The sequence below is a fragment of the Silene latifolia genome, chromosome 11 (genome assembly GCF_048544455.1).
Source record: "Silene latifolia isolate original U9 population chromosome 11, ASM4854445v1, whole genome shotgun sequence".
NCBI lineage: Eukaryota > Viridiplantae > Streptophyta > Magnoliopsida > Caryophyllales > Caryophyllaceae > Silene > Silene latifolia.
The window spans coordinates 148,901,800-148,914,807 of NC_133536.1; the positions used below are offsets into that span (position 1 = coordinate 148,901,800).

Here is a 13,008-nt window from a genome sequence, read left to right on the forward strand (position 1 = left end):
CCAGCCATGGTGCGTAGTAAGGCTCGCCAGCCATGGCGAAGTAGTAAGGCTCGCCAGCCATGTCGCGTAGTAAGGCTCGCCAGCCATGGCGCATAGTAAGGCTCGCCAGCCATGGCGCGTAGTAAGGCTCGCCAGCCATGGCGGTCGGTTAATGGACCGTGAGAATAGCCGCGTCAAATGGGCTAGTTTTGAAAGTAGCGAACTCGTGATGCCGCCGTAAAAATAGTGAATTTTGAATTTCACTATCAATGTTGTTGAAATAAGCGGGTTCCGCGAGGAAGCCCCCTGTTGGCATTTGAAGTAATGGTGAATTTGAATCTTCACTACTCGTTTCTGAAGTTGAAGTGGCGGTTTATGTGCCGCCGTTGACATTTGAAAGAAATAGTGAATTTGGAATTTTCACTATCATTTTTGAAGTGACGGTTTATGTGCCGCCGTTGACATTTGAAAGAAATAGTGAATTTGGAATCTTCACTATTATTTTTGAAATTGGCGGTTTTGATCGCCGTTTGTTTGAATTTTTAAGGAAATAACAAATTTTAAATTTTGCTATCACGTTTGGAGTGACGGTTTATGTGCCGCCGTTGACATGTGATGGAAATAGTGAATTTGGAATCTTCACTATTGATTGAAGTGACGGTTTATGTGCCGCCGTTTGAAAATTTGAAGAAGTAGCGAATTTTGAATTTTCACTATTATTTTTGAAATTGAAGAAAATAGTGAATTTTGAAATTTTCACCACACATATCTGTACTTGCGGGCGTCGCCTGCTTGGGCCGAGGGTTTTGACGGCAGCCAGTTGTTGCTTCGACTGGACAGACACATCTCCTACCGTGCTCACGAGGGTTTGGTGAGTCGTGTCCCTCGATTGAAATTTTGTCACTTTTGAAATGTCAGGCCTGAATAGGGATTCTGACGTTGTTTGTTTTTGATTTCAGGAGATCGGCACCATGAGGACTTTCTCGGGCTTCACTACCTGCCTGGGCTTTTATGACGTTCTCCGAGCCGGGACGAGGGCGTTGATAGAGAGGTCGGCTTTTGGGCCGTTGGTGGCCGCTTGGCGGGGTATTCACAGGTCTTCGATTAGGTCGAACTCGTGTTTGATCCGCGCCATGTTGGATCGGTATTGGGACACGACGTCATCATTTCACATGGAGTTCGGGGAGGTCGGCGTGACTTTAGAGGACTTTGCCATGGTGTCCGGCCTTCCCTGTGGCGAGTTGCCTGTTGAGTTTACCGAGACGCCGGAGAGAGTGTCCTCTCCTGCGGTTCTGACCGATCGGTCTTTGCTTTGAGCCTTCCGACGTCACCCCATACTTGATTGCGAGTTCGTACGTGAAGGACCACTTCACTGGGAGGGTGGCAGGTGTTACTTCGGCGCCGTTGGAGAGTCCGGAGGTAGAGGTTGAGGCTGATACGAAGGAGGCGCGGTTGTGGTACTTCTTGGGTGCCACGTACTTTGGTGACAAGGGCGAGCGTTTGTCGACCAAAGTGCTTCCTCTCCTTACTTGGGTGCCGTCTTGACACTTGGGGTCGGTTTGACTGGGTTACGCCGGCTCTCGCGAGTTTCACCCGGTACTTGCACACGGCAGCGCGTCCGGAGTCAGTGAGGGACGGTAGTGCCCCTGCCTTAGTTGGTCCCGGCCTCATCTTTGAGGTACGAGCATTTTTGTGGTTTTTTTTTAGTTTGATTTTGATTTTGATTTTGGCAATTTTTGAAAAATTGGCTGATTTGTGTTTGCTGTATTTGATTACAGGCTTGGTTGTATGCTTACTTCACTCCTCTGCGTCCGGGGACTACATGCGGTGTTCCCTCGACCTACCCTGCTGTGAAGGGTTGGACGGTGGCTCGGATGAAGTCGATTAAGTCGACTTACAAGGACTGCAGGCGTCGCGTGAACAAGCTTCGGATTGCTGACGTAAGCTCTTGTTCTCTTCCCCCTCTCCTTTATAGAAATAGATAGAGGTAGGATAACTAAGTAGCTTATGAAGCCCCCGGTTAGCTGAGTAGCTTTGTTTTGAATGCAGTTTGTCGGGCGGCCTTGGGAGCACTACACGGGTGTACCGGCTGCCATCAGGGAGCGTTTGCGGCCTCACAGCTCCCTGCGTTTGTACTTGGAGACGGCGATTGAGCCGGTTTGGTACCTGGGCGAGCGTTTGACTCGTCAGTGCTTCACCGAGACTTTCGTCGTGCCGGTCGACCCGCCTAGGGTGTTGTTCCAGGAGTCGACCCTTGATGAGGTTGAGGAGCACCTTCACGGCCAGGGAGGTGAGGAGCTGCTGCTACGGGACGCCGACTACGACACCTTCCGGTTGTCGAGGCTTGCTTGGTACACGATCGAGGTATGTTTTCCTCTGTTTTTCTTGTTTTCATTGCCCCCCTTTTGATAAGAGGGTTTGTCATTTTTGATACGGATCCAAAAGGTAGGGAGTCGACTTGCTGATGAGGACTCATCCCCCAGCTTTCCCGACGGAGACCACCTTTCAGGGGCCGGGTGGCGAGGAGCTTCAGCTGCGCTTACCGGAGCCTGCGGTAGCCGAGGTGACCGAGACTGGCATGGAGTGGAGGTTGATCGTTCTGAGGGTGAGTTCTTGACTTAAACACTTTCCTCGGTTACACTTTGCCTTACATTGTATTGAAGGACATTTTTTATTTGCAGGTGACGACTGTTAGTCATCAGGATTTGTGGCAGATGGCTAACTGCTGGAGGGCGCTTGCTGGTAACCTGGCTGCGAGGGAGGCTCGGCTTTCTCAGGTACTTTTTGTGCTATTTTTTTGTGTATTTTGTGTTGCATTTCACGTTTTTAGATATTGTAGATTTGTTTTGTGTTTTGCAGGGTACCGCGAATCAGGCGGAGCTTGCTCGGGTCCGTGCTGAGTTGGAGGCAGCCAGGTCGACGATCGAGGCCCAGGAGTTGGGGATCATCCGTCGGGACCATGATTTGAGGCGTCGTGAGGACGAGCTGCGGAGCCGAGACGCGGAGATTGCCTCTCTCAGGGCTCAGTTGGCTGCGGCGGAGGAGCTTCGCGTCATGATGGAGCAGGAGACGCTGGAGAGTTCTCCAGAGAGGGAGTCTGAGAAGGTGGTGGTGTCTGCGTTGGCGGCGACTCCTTCTGAGACCAGGACTGGTCCGACGGGAGACGCTGAGTTGTTGTTGTAGTTTGTCCGTATCTTGGACTCTTGTCTGTACATATTTACATTTTGCGTGAGGCGGTTTGTATATATGTGTTTTTGGATTGTGGTTCATTTTGTGATTTTTGGCTTTTTGTGTTGTGTTTCGGAAGAGCGTTGTCGGCTGTCAATTCTCCTTTTTGCTTTGCGCCAGTTCCTGCATCGTTAGTATAGAAAAACATGCAACAGGTAGCACATTTGCATAAACGCAAACACGTAAAAGCATTTGATTGAAAAAAAAAACAAAATTAACCAAGATGACTTCAAGTTAAAATTTGAATTTTGAGGATTTTCGCGACAAGTTGTCACGTTTGGGATAAAAGGAATTAATTTGAAAAATGAGCAATTAACTCGTGTCTTGAATTAAATTGCATCAGAAATTATTAAAATTGATTTGTGACTCGAAAAATTCAAACTCAAACCATCAGGGATGAATTTTAGAAAAGATTTTCAGGAGTGTATTTGATTTTTGAGGTCAAGACTCGAATTTATGAGTGCTTGAAATTTGAGGGAAATTGACGTCGTGTTATCAATTTTCGATTTTATTTTGATGGAAAATTGTGAAAAAGCGAAAATTTTTCGGAATTTCGACTGACATGGAAACGAACCGTTGCGGATCGGGGCGACTAGCCCTTCCCCCCTTAAAAAAAGAAAGAAAAATCCGTATGTTTAAAGCTGCGTCATGGAAACCGTGTCGGATTTCGTAAAACGCGAAATAAGGAAATGTGAGTGTGAGGAAACACAAAATGTCCTGGATCATCCCGAAGAGGCGCGAGCGTCCTGGCAGGAGGCTTGAGGTGTCAGGAGAAAACACAAGTTGAAAGAGACAATTCAACAGCGGGAATCCTGGGGAAGCCTCAAAGAGGCGCGAGCAGCCTGGCGATAGAAGCCAGCTCTCCCCTTTTTCTGAAAAACGCGCTGACCATTTTTGTATAAATAGTGATGTTTGCGCTTCATTGTTTCCTCGTCCGAAACACAAAAACATCTCGACAAAACTTCTTCTTCTTCTTCCACAAAATATTTCATGGATGCTTTTGAGAACGCATTGCGACAATGGTGCCAGGATTTGTCGCCTCTCGAAAAGTATCAACTCATTTGCATGGGAGTTGGTCAATTGTTGGTGCTCCGTCAAGTCAAGGTGCAACCTTCATTTCTCGAAGCATGTTCTCGGTTTTGGGACTCGAAACACCATGTTTTCGTTTTCCCGAAAGGTGAGATTTGTCCTCTTGCCGAAGAAGTTGGAGCCATTGGTGGGTGGCCGGGTTGTGTTCCAGTGATTCCTCCGACTCGGTTGTGCTACAAGGAGAAATTCCGTTCCATGTTGGGTTTGTCGACAAGTCAAGTCAACTTTCTTCTTGCTCCACATGGTGTGGACATGTTGGCTCTTATCAACATCTTTTCAAGTCGATTAGATGCCAATGTTTCGGAGATGGCTAGGAGAAGGGCTCTTGACTTTTGCCTTATCCATGTGTACCTCTTTGTTGATGTCTTGAAGAAGTAGGGGCCAAAATGCTATGGTAGCATGACCATTATTCATGTGGTTGAGCAAATGGAGCATGGTAGAGATCCATCATGGTTGGTGCTTGGAGAGATCATCCAAGCTTTGGACAAGGAAGGCTCTTGTGGAGAAGCTCCCTCCTTCGGATCCCCAAGGATCCATCAAGTGTGGCTATTGGAGAGGCTAAGTTATAGGGATGTCAGCGGGGCGGGTACAAGTGGGTACTGCCCCGCCCCCGCCCCAGTTGGGGTGGGGATGGGTAAAGCTTTGGCGGGTGGTGGGGCGGGTGCGGGTATGAAAATTGTACCCGCCATGGGTAATGGGGCGGGGATGGATTTTGCATCTTACCCGCCTCAAACCCGCCTACCCATCAATTGCTAAAAAAATTAGTGCGATTATGACAATTTTTTAAATTTTATTTAGTAAAATTAACATATAATGTAAATAATAGTTATTTTATAAAGTTTTTTACTAACTTCTTTGGTGAAAAACTAAACTTATAAAGATAAATATAAAAAATTGAAATGAATAATGATTAAATCAACATTTGTGACAAAATTTATAGAATAGAATTACGGTTTAGCGGGTTATTGGATAAGCGGGGTGGGTACGGTTTTATATTTCCAACCGTTGGGGCGGGGATGGTTTTGGAAACTGGTACCCGCCACGGGTGGTGGGGCGGGGATGGGTATGAGTTTTTCTTGGTGGGTACGGGTACGGGGGAGCCTATATCCACCACCGCCCCGCCCCAATGACATCCCTACTAAGGTATGTAGAGCCTCTGACTAATCCTTCTTCTTATTCCTTCTGTCACCTTACCATGAGGAAGAAGTTGTACCTTGATAGTTTTGCTTCTACCGAGGCTTATTGGGCCGCGAGATTGGCCGAGGAGGGTGGTCCCCACATCCGTTGGGTGGTTCCGTGGTGGCATTTGAGGTCCTTCACGGGGTTGCCCGATTTGGGTGCTAGTCCTCGTTCTTTGATGGTGGTGGGTTTGAAAGTTGTTTCCTTCATATATCCTGAAAGGCTCATGAGGCAAATGGGGCGTCAACAAAAGGTGCCCGGTCAAGATACTCTTGTCCAAGAGAATGTTTTCCGGAACTCCGAGCTTGTGGAGGTCTTCGAAAGATGGTGGGCCACTCGGCCGCTTTGGTAGGTACCAAACCTCGTTGCCACGACATGGGTGACTCCCGTTTATGTCAAATGGTCACGAGCTCCGTCCTTGAAAGAGAGATCCAAATTTCGTAAGGACGCGGTTATCGACTTGAAGTACCGAGAGGTTGGCAAGGCCAACCGTGCCTTCTTTGAGGAGTATGTTGATGGAGCTACCCCCGATGTGATGAGACCACCGAAGAGGAGGAGTTCCGTTCCCAAGAACATGGTGGGCAGTGCATTGGCTCGTTTTGGGTCGAACATGGGGTCTTGTGCTAGATCGGAGGCCGTCGCCGTCTTAGATCCGTCGAGGATCCGTTCCGAGGAGGAAGTCCATGCTAGGCGGGCCAACAAGAAGAACAAGGGGAAGATGTAGCCCTCGGGAAAAGGCAAGGGTAGAATGGAAGAGTGAAGACCTCCATTACCCGTTTTATTATTATGTTGTATTATTGTTGTGAGTTTTTATTATGTTGTACTAGCTAGTTATTGTGTGTTTTGTGCTAGTTTTATTATATGAGGTATTTTAGTTGACACCTTAGCTTTGACAAGTTGTAGACTCGTCGAGCTTTATTTGTTGTTGGAAATGTAACCCCTCCCATTATTAATTAAATAAGAGGATTTCCCGTGTCGAAAATTGTGAACGCTTGCTTCTTCCATCCATTTTGTAAAGGCAATTCAATTTGAATCGTCCTAAACATTTGCACTTGGAAAAGTGGGATTTTGTGGGAAGGGAGAAAGGCTTATTTTCGTACTTTTGTGGGAAAGGGAATGGTTTTCCCTTTCTTTTTTTGCTGGGGATGTTTTTTTATTGTAGGAGTGTGTTTTTTTATTATGGGGATGGTTGTATCCTTCCTGTGTAGGAAAGGACTGCCTACGTAAACACATGAAGAGGTGAAATCAAACCATGATCGTAGTTCGAAATGTTTTGTGAATTTGATTGGGTTTTGTGGTTGTATCCCTCAGGCACAAGAGGGACTGCCTACGTATTCACCTGAAGAGGTGAAATCAAACCATGCTCATAGTTTAGGGGTTTTTGTTTTAGTGCAAATGGATGTTGCCTTTGACAGATCAAAGGACATTCGAAACGGGCAAGGTGCCGCAGCTTAGACTCGATAAAACATGCAATTTCAAATTAGAACACGTTGAGGAACTTGACTTAAAAAGGGGTGAGGTGGTTGCTAGTTGTAAAACTAGGCTTAGGTTGTCGGTTGCTAGGGTTCAAGGGTAGTATTTCTTGAGTTCGTCTAGGTTGGTCGGGTTTGTAAAATCCTCCCCATCTAGGTCACTCAGTCTCATTGCGCCCCCGAAAGTATTTTCTTGACCAGGTATGGCGCGGCCCAGTTGGGTTTGAATTTCCCCCTCGGATCGACGAGTAACGATGCTCGAACCGACTTGAGGACCAAGTCGCCTTTTTGGACGTTCCTGGGTTTGACCTTCTTGTTGGATGCCCGTTGTATACGTCGTTGGTATAACTGGACGTTGTGCAAGGCGTTGAGTCGTCGTTCATCTAGAAGAGTGAGTTGCTCGTACCTTTGACGGGTCCATTCCGCCTCAGGGACTTGACTCTCCAGTAGGATGCGTAGAGAAGGGACCTCTAACTTTACCGGTTGAACCGCCTCCATGCCATATGCTAGGTAGAAGGGTGTGGCGCCTGTCGGTGTTCGAATGGAGGTTCGGTATCTCCAGAGTGCGAATGGGAGTTTGCTCGGCCAATCGCGGTAGTTATCTTGCATTTTCTTGATAATGGTGACAAGAGTTTTGTTCGCTGCCTCCACCGCTCCGTTAGTTTGGGGACGGTAGGGTGATGATCGATGTCGTTTGATCTTGTATTTGTCCAGCAAAGCTTGAGTTTCCGCCCAGAAGTGAGAGCCTTGGTCGCTGATGATTTCATGGGGTACCCCATACCGGCAGATAATGTTGTTTTGAATGAACTTGGCCACTTGTTTGGCGGTCAAGAGTGCATATGACTGTGCTTCCACCCACTTGGTGAAGCAGTCGATGGCGACGAGGACGAAGCAATGCCCCTTGGCGCCTACGGGGTTGACTTTCCCGATGATGTCGATGCCCCAGGTTGAGAAAGGCCAGGGTGACACTACTACAATTTAAGGCAAAGAGAACGCCCCTTCAAGAACGGTTGATAACGGAACCGGTCTCTTTGTTATTTTTAGTTTGGCGGGCATATAGGATTCCAATAGAGAACGGTTGTTTGTTCAAACCGTTCTCTTACATTAACAAAGAGAACGGTTAGGTTTGACCAACCTTCTTAAAATATAAAAGAGACCGGTTATATATCCAGAACCGTTCTCCTTGATAAAACAAAGAGCACGTTCCCTATCCTTGGCCGTTCTCTATTAAATCCCTAAAGATATGGCTGTATCTATTAACTTGTTCATTCACAATCATCCATTTCACATAATCTCCCAACAACACAGGCGACTTGCTACTACCCCAATATCGACTTCACTCTCAACGCCGCGACACTGCTACCCCAACAATGACGACGCTTCGATCTGCGCTCCCAACGCTGACGACCTGCTACCATCAACTGTTTCTCTCCCTATCTCTTTTCTCTCTCAACTCTTACCCATCCCGCATCTCAACTCTTTTTCATCCCGCGTCTCTAAACACAGGTATAACTATAATTACAAAGCTCTCAATCTTTCAATGAATTACCTAATGAATTGTTATTTTGACTAATTAAATTAGAGTTTTGAAAGATATTGATTCTCTAGGGTTAGGTTTAGATAATTTTGATTAGATTAGGTTTGAAGGTTAATTTCCTTAGGGTGAACTTGTTTACTGGATTAATTTTAGCTTATGTGCAGTGCATATTAATGTTTTGATTATTTAGGATTAGATTTGTCTATTATGCGAATTCAGATGATTTTGTTGATGTAGCAGTGATTTGTTTTGCCCATATTTGCACCTCAATATCCTGTTCAGATTTAATGAATGTTTCGTTTAGGTATTTAACTAATGTGCTTCCAAATTAGTGCGAAATTCTTAATTAACCTGAAACAGACCGAATCACAGCACACTACTACAAAATCGATCTATTGCAACATTTTGTGTGCAACGCTTTGCAATTGTGTTGCAATTTTGAGAAGGGATTTTATGTATGCAGCATTTTGCCCAAAAGTGTTGCAAATACCAATATAATGCATCATTTTTTTAAAAGTGTTGCATTTTATAGTCAACAATGTAACTTTTTTTTGTAAGTGTTGCATTTTTTAATATAGCAATATTCCATACTACTTGTGACATAATAATAAAGACCAGAAAATTGAAACTTGTAACAATAATTTAGTAGTTTACTTAAAACTCACAATCAAATAAATCCAAACTAATTCAATAGAAAGCAAGAAGGCTTTTTTGGTCTTAAATCCTCCTCTTACTTCACATTATTTGACCCTTAAAATTAAGTGGCGTAAATGTCGTAATATCACACGATCCGACATCTTGTCCTAACTCAACTCGTACCTAAAAGAACACAATTTATCTGGCATAGATTCAATCACTTGTAAAAAAACCGCTATCATGTCCATCTATTGCGGTCATTCTAATAATTGACGAAAGTAACTGATAAAATACTATGTGCATCGGTCTTAATTAAGAATAGATGTGATAAAAAAAAATATGTCACAATTCTATATAAAAACCTCCATTATAAATCTTTTAGGACAATTTTATTTACAACGAGGTGAAGTATAAAAATATAAAATATAAAAAAATCCCACACATCTTAATTTGGTCGCAAATTATTATTTTAAATGGACTATTTTCCATTGGAAATCAGACAAATCAAATATAGTCATTTCACGATAAAATATTACTCTATTTTCTGATAAAATAATATCCGTCTACAAGACTTACTGAATTCTCTTAATGGTGACTTAAGCGTTAAAGTAAATGGATCTATCTCCTCTTTTTCTCATGTAAGTAATAGGTTAGATTGTTTAGAAGGAGCAGCCCTTCATTTGTTCAATCTCTCGCATCTCGATTTCTGGACTAACCCCTTTTTGCATCTCTTATACAATAACTTTGTCATGCTGCCGCTTGAGCTTCCACATGCTTCCGCCTACGCTTCAGCTTATCAGCCCCTTTATCCAACTAGCACGAGGTACTTTACCTTATCGCTTCGTATTTGTTAATTGCACAACTTTTTTATTAAATTTCAGAAACATTGTTGTGAGTTATTTTTTCGAAAATAGGATTTAATTGGTCTACTAATACTTCCAAATGAATTGAATTAGAGTTTGAATGTCTATGAACTAGGATTCGGATGAAAATTGGGCCTGTTTTATATAAATCAAATTAGGGTTAGAGTAAAGTGTAATTGTTGTTTTTTGATACTATTGATTAAGAATTGATGTTAAAATTGAGTAGATAATGAATTTGGCGTCTGATTAAGAGAGAAGTCTTGAGTCGAATGAAAAAGTTTGATTAATTTGTGTTGCTGCTATGAGGTAGATATAATGCCAATACAAGATGCAGTACAAAATGTGAGAACTTTCCATGGCTAAAGGCAGATGTAATGTTGTACTATGAGGCTTGCTGTTTGCTTTCTTTGGTGTGGCTCGATTAAAAAAAATGATAGGATACGGAATTGATTCTTTTATGAGAATGCTTGTACAATCAAAATAACAAGTTTGCTTATTTGGTTTAGGAGTCTGACCTATTGAAGAGGAATGAGAGGATCAATAGCTTAATGTTTTGACTACAATGATTTTGTTTACTGGTAAGCTGTTTCATTACTAAGACCAGTGATCACCTTCTACCTATCATTCAATCGCGGTAACATGAATGTAAGCATAACTAGTGAGTTCATAATAAATGTTTCTAGAATGGTAGGTCCAAAGTTGAGACGTTGAGCAATGTGTAAACTGTAAAGGCTATGGTGATCGCAGAAAGGTATAACTAAGTAATTATTTATTCAGTCCCATTATATTGTCTAGCCTAACGTATTTATCTCACATTCTTGAAAATGAGACTAAGTACGGAGTAATATAGCTATTGTTTAAGAAGTTAAATTGCATAATTAAGTTGATCGGGGTATCACTTTACGTTTGTTTGTTGCATATCAAAATACAAATACTGAAACTGAAAGAACCGAATCGTACCAAGCTACACTAGAATAAACATTGCGATGAATGGTCCTATTCTAGAGTTCCTTGCTTAAGGAGAAAAGTTTAGTTGTCTCAACTCCTCTATGTTACTCCTTGATATCAGATTGCTTCATATTGATAAGTTTTGTTTAAATTGGATCGTGGCAGCAAGGCCACTCTGCCACTTACAATACCCCGTCGCGTATTTAAGTCGTCTGCAAAGGATTCAACCCGCCGCCGGTTAAAATGAATTCAAGGCGGCCACCGCACCGCATCCGATGCGCTGGCTTAGCCCACGACACGTGCCCTTGGGGGCCGAGGCCCCTACTGTGGGTCGGCAATCGAACGGCGGGTTATATTTAGACTGTTGGTTTGCTATGCTCTGCTTCTAAATCCAAATTCCTGATGAAGATTGCTCTTCTACCCAATTGTTATATCTGTTTTACAAGTAAATTTTGTGTTACTTCGGCATTTATAACTAAATTTGTGTGTAGGTACTGTATATCTTCCAAATGAATAGGAGGTGTCTTTGAAAAGACTATCTGTCGAATATGTTCAAGTTAATTAACGTAGACCAAATGTAAGGCACTATCACTAAATAGCTGGAATAGAGTAAGTCTGAACCTCTTATAATATCTCATTTATAGATTGATAATGTTCAGGATTTAAAGCATAAAAAATAATGCAATTCAAGTATTTCGGCTAATCAGTATTTGCATTCTCGTCAGTTTTGTGCAGCACCTGTTTTTTGGCCTGATCAGTATTTGCATTCTCGTCAGCTTTTGCATCAGGCTTTATTTTGGCCTGTTTTTTGTCGGAGTAGATATAACATATGTATATGGGTTTGGTTTTGTTTTAATGTCCTTGCCAGCCTGATGGGAGCATATTATGCGGGTATTATATTTGTCGATATATGTTGGAGCTAATCAAAGGAAGACATATTAATATTACCCCAAATGTATGTATTTTTTTTCTTCATTTCAATTATTTTCATCGCTTTGCTTATTATAATCTCCATCTTATTAATTGCTTTACTTTACACGTCATATATATAGTGTATTAACTAAATTTTTGGATGTCCTATATATATAGTTCATGCTTAACGCCCCAAAGACATATACGGTTGAGCAAATCGACGAGGTGCGGAATATTTGGGTTGAATTCACACTCAATTTTAAGCCGAAAAGTAATGGTGGATGAAGCCGATTACAATTTCTTGATGTTCAATTATTTTTGCACTTACATGCTACTAAGTAATAACGATTCAAGGATTTTTATTTATATTTTGCAAGTATGAAAGTACGTTTGTAGCCTATGCGCTATTACAAACATTAAACGATGTATATTTTTTCAAGGATTTGTCCTTGTTAATTCTAATAAAATTTGTTGCGTAAAATATGCTGGAGTTTCTGAATTTTAATGCAGGTTTAATTCTTATATGAGCTATATATACGATTCAATCGTGTAGGAATTACGATGAAAGGAAATATAAAAAAAAAAAAATACTTTTCAAAGAGAACGGTTAATCGTTAAACCTGTTCTATTTGAAATGGTAAAACAATGGCGCCAGATGGTATATCAAAGAGCACGCCTTAACAAACAGGACTGTTGTATCATCCCCCGTTCTCTTTGAAAAGGTTCAACAATGGCGCCAAACACATATGTCAAAGAGAACGCCTTAACAAAGAGCCCGGTCCCCTTTTACACCCGTGCTGTTTGAAATATCAATGAGAGCGGTTCCCATTAGCAACCGTGCTATTTGAAATAACAACGAGCACGGGTTGACCATTTACCAACCGTTCTCATATGTCAAAGAGAACGCTTGGCCACAGGCCGGTTGAAAGACGCATTTAGAACGGTGCTTGACCGTTCTCCTTAATGGTTATTGTAGTAGTATGAGGTCATTGTGTGTAAAAGGGATGGTGGTATGTGTTGTATGTTGGCGATGATTTGGCAGTTGTGGTAATGTTTGACGTAGTTACGGCAATCGGCTTCCATGGTGATCTAGTAGTAACCTAGCCGTGTGATTTTTCGAGTAAGCATCATTGCGCTCATGTGAGGGCCACATTCTCCGTCGTGG

At 42.8% G+C, this 13,008-nt stretch overlaps 1 long non-coding RNA gene across 3 annotated transcripts; it reads left to right on the forward strand.

The window, feature by feature from the left end:
* Positions 1–9,719: 9,719 nt before the first annotated feature.
* Positions 9,720–12,324, forward strand: LOC141611963 (uncharacterized). Of its 3 annotated transcripts, none has more exons than XR_012528928.1 (5): positions 9,721–9,943; positions 10,490–10,561; positions 10,667–11,540; positions 11,800–11,886; positions 12,021–12,324. It is a non-coding gene; the product is annotated as an uncharacterized LOC141611963 (long non-coding RNA). The 3 variants fall into 3 exon arrangements; XR_012528929.1 differs by having other exon boundaries at positions 9,730–9,943; positions 10,490–10,734; positions 11,423–11,540; XR_012528927.1 differs by having other exon boundaries at positions 9,720–9,943; positions 10,490–11,540.
* The last annotated feature ends 684 nt before the right edge of the window (positions 12,325–13,008 follow it).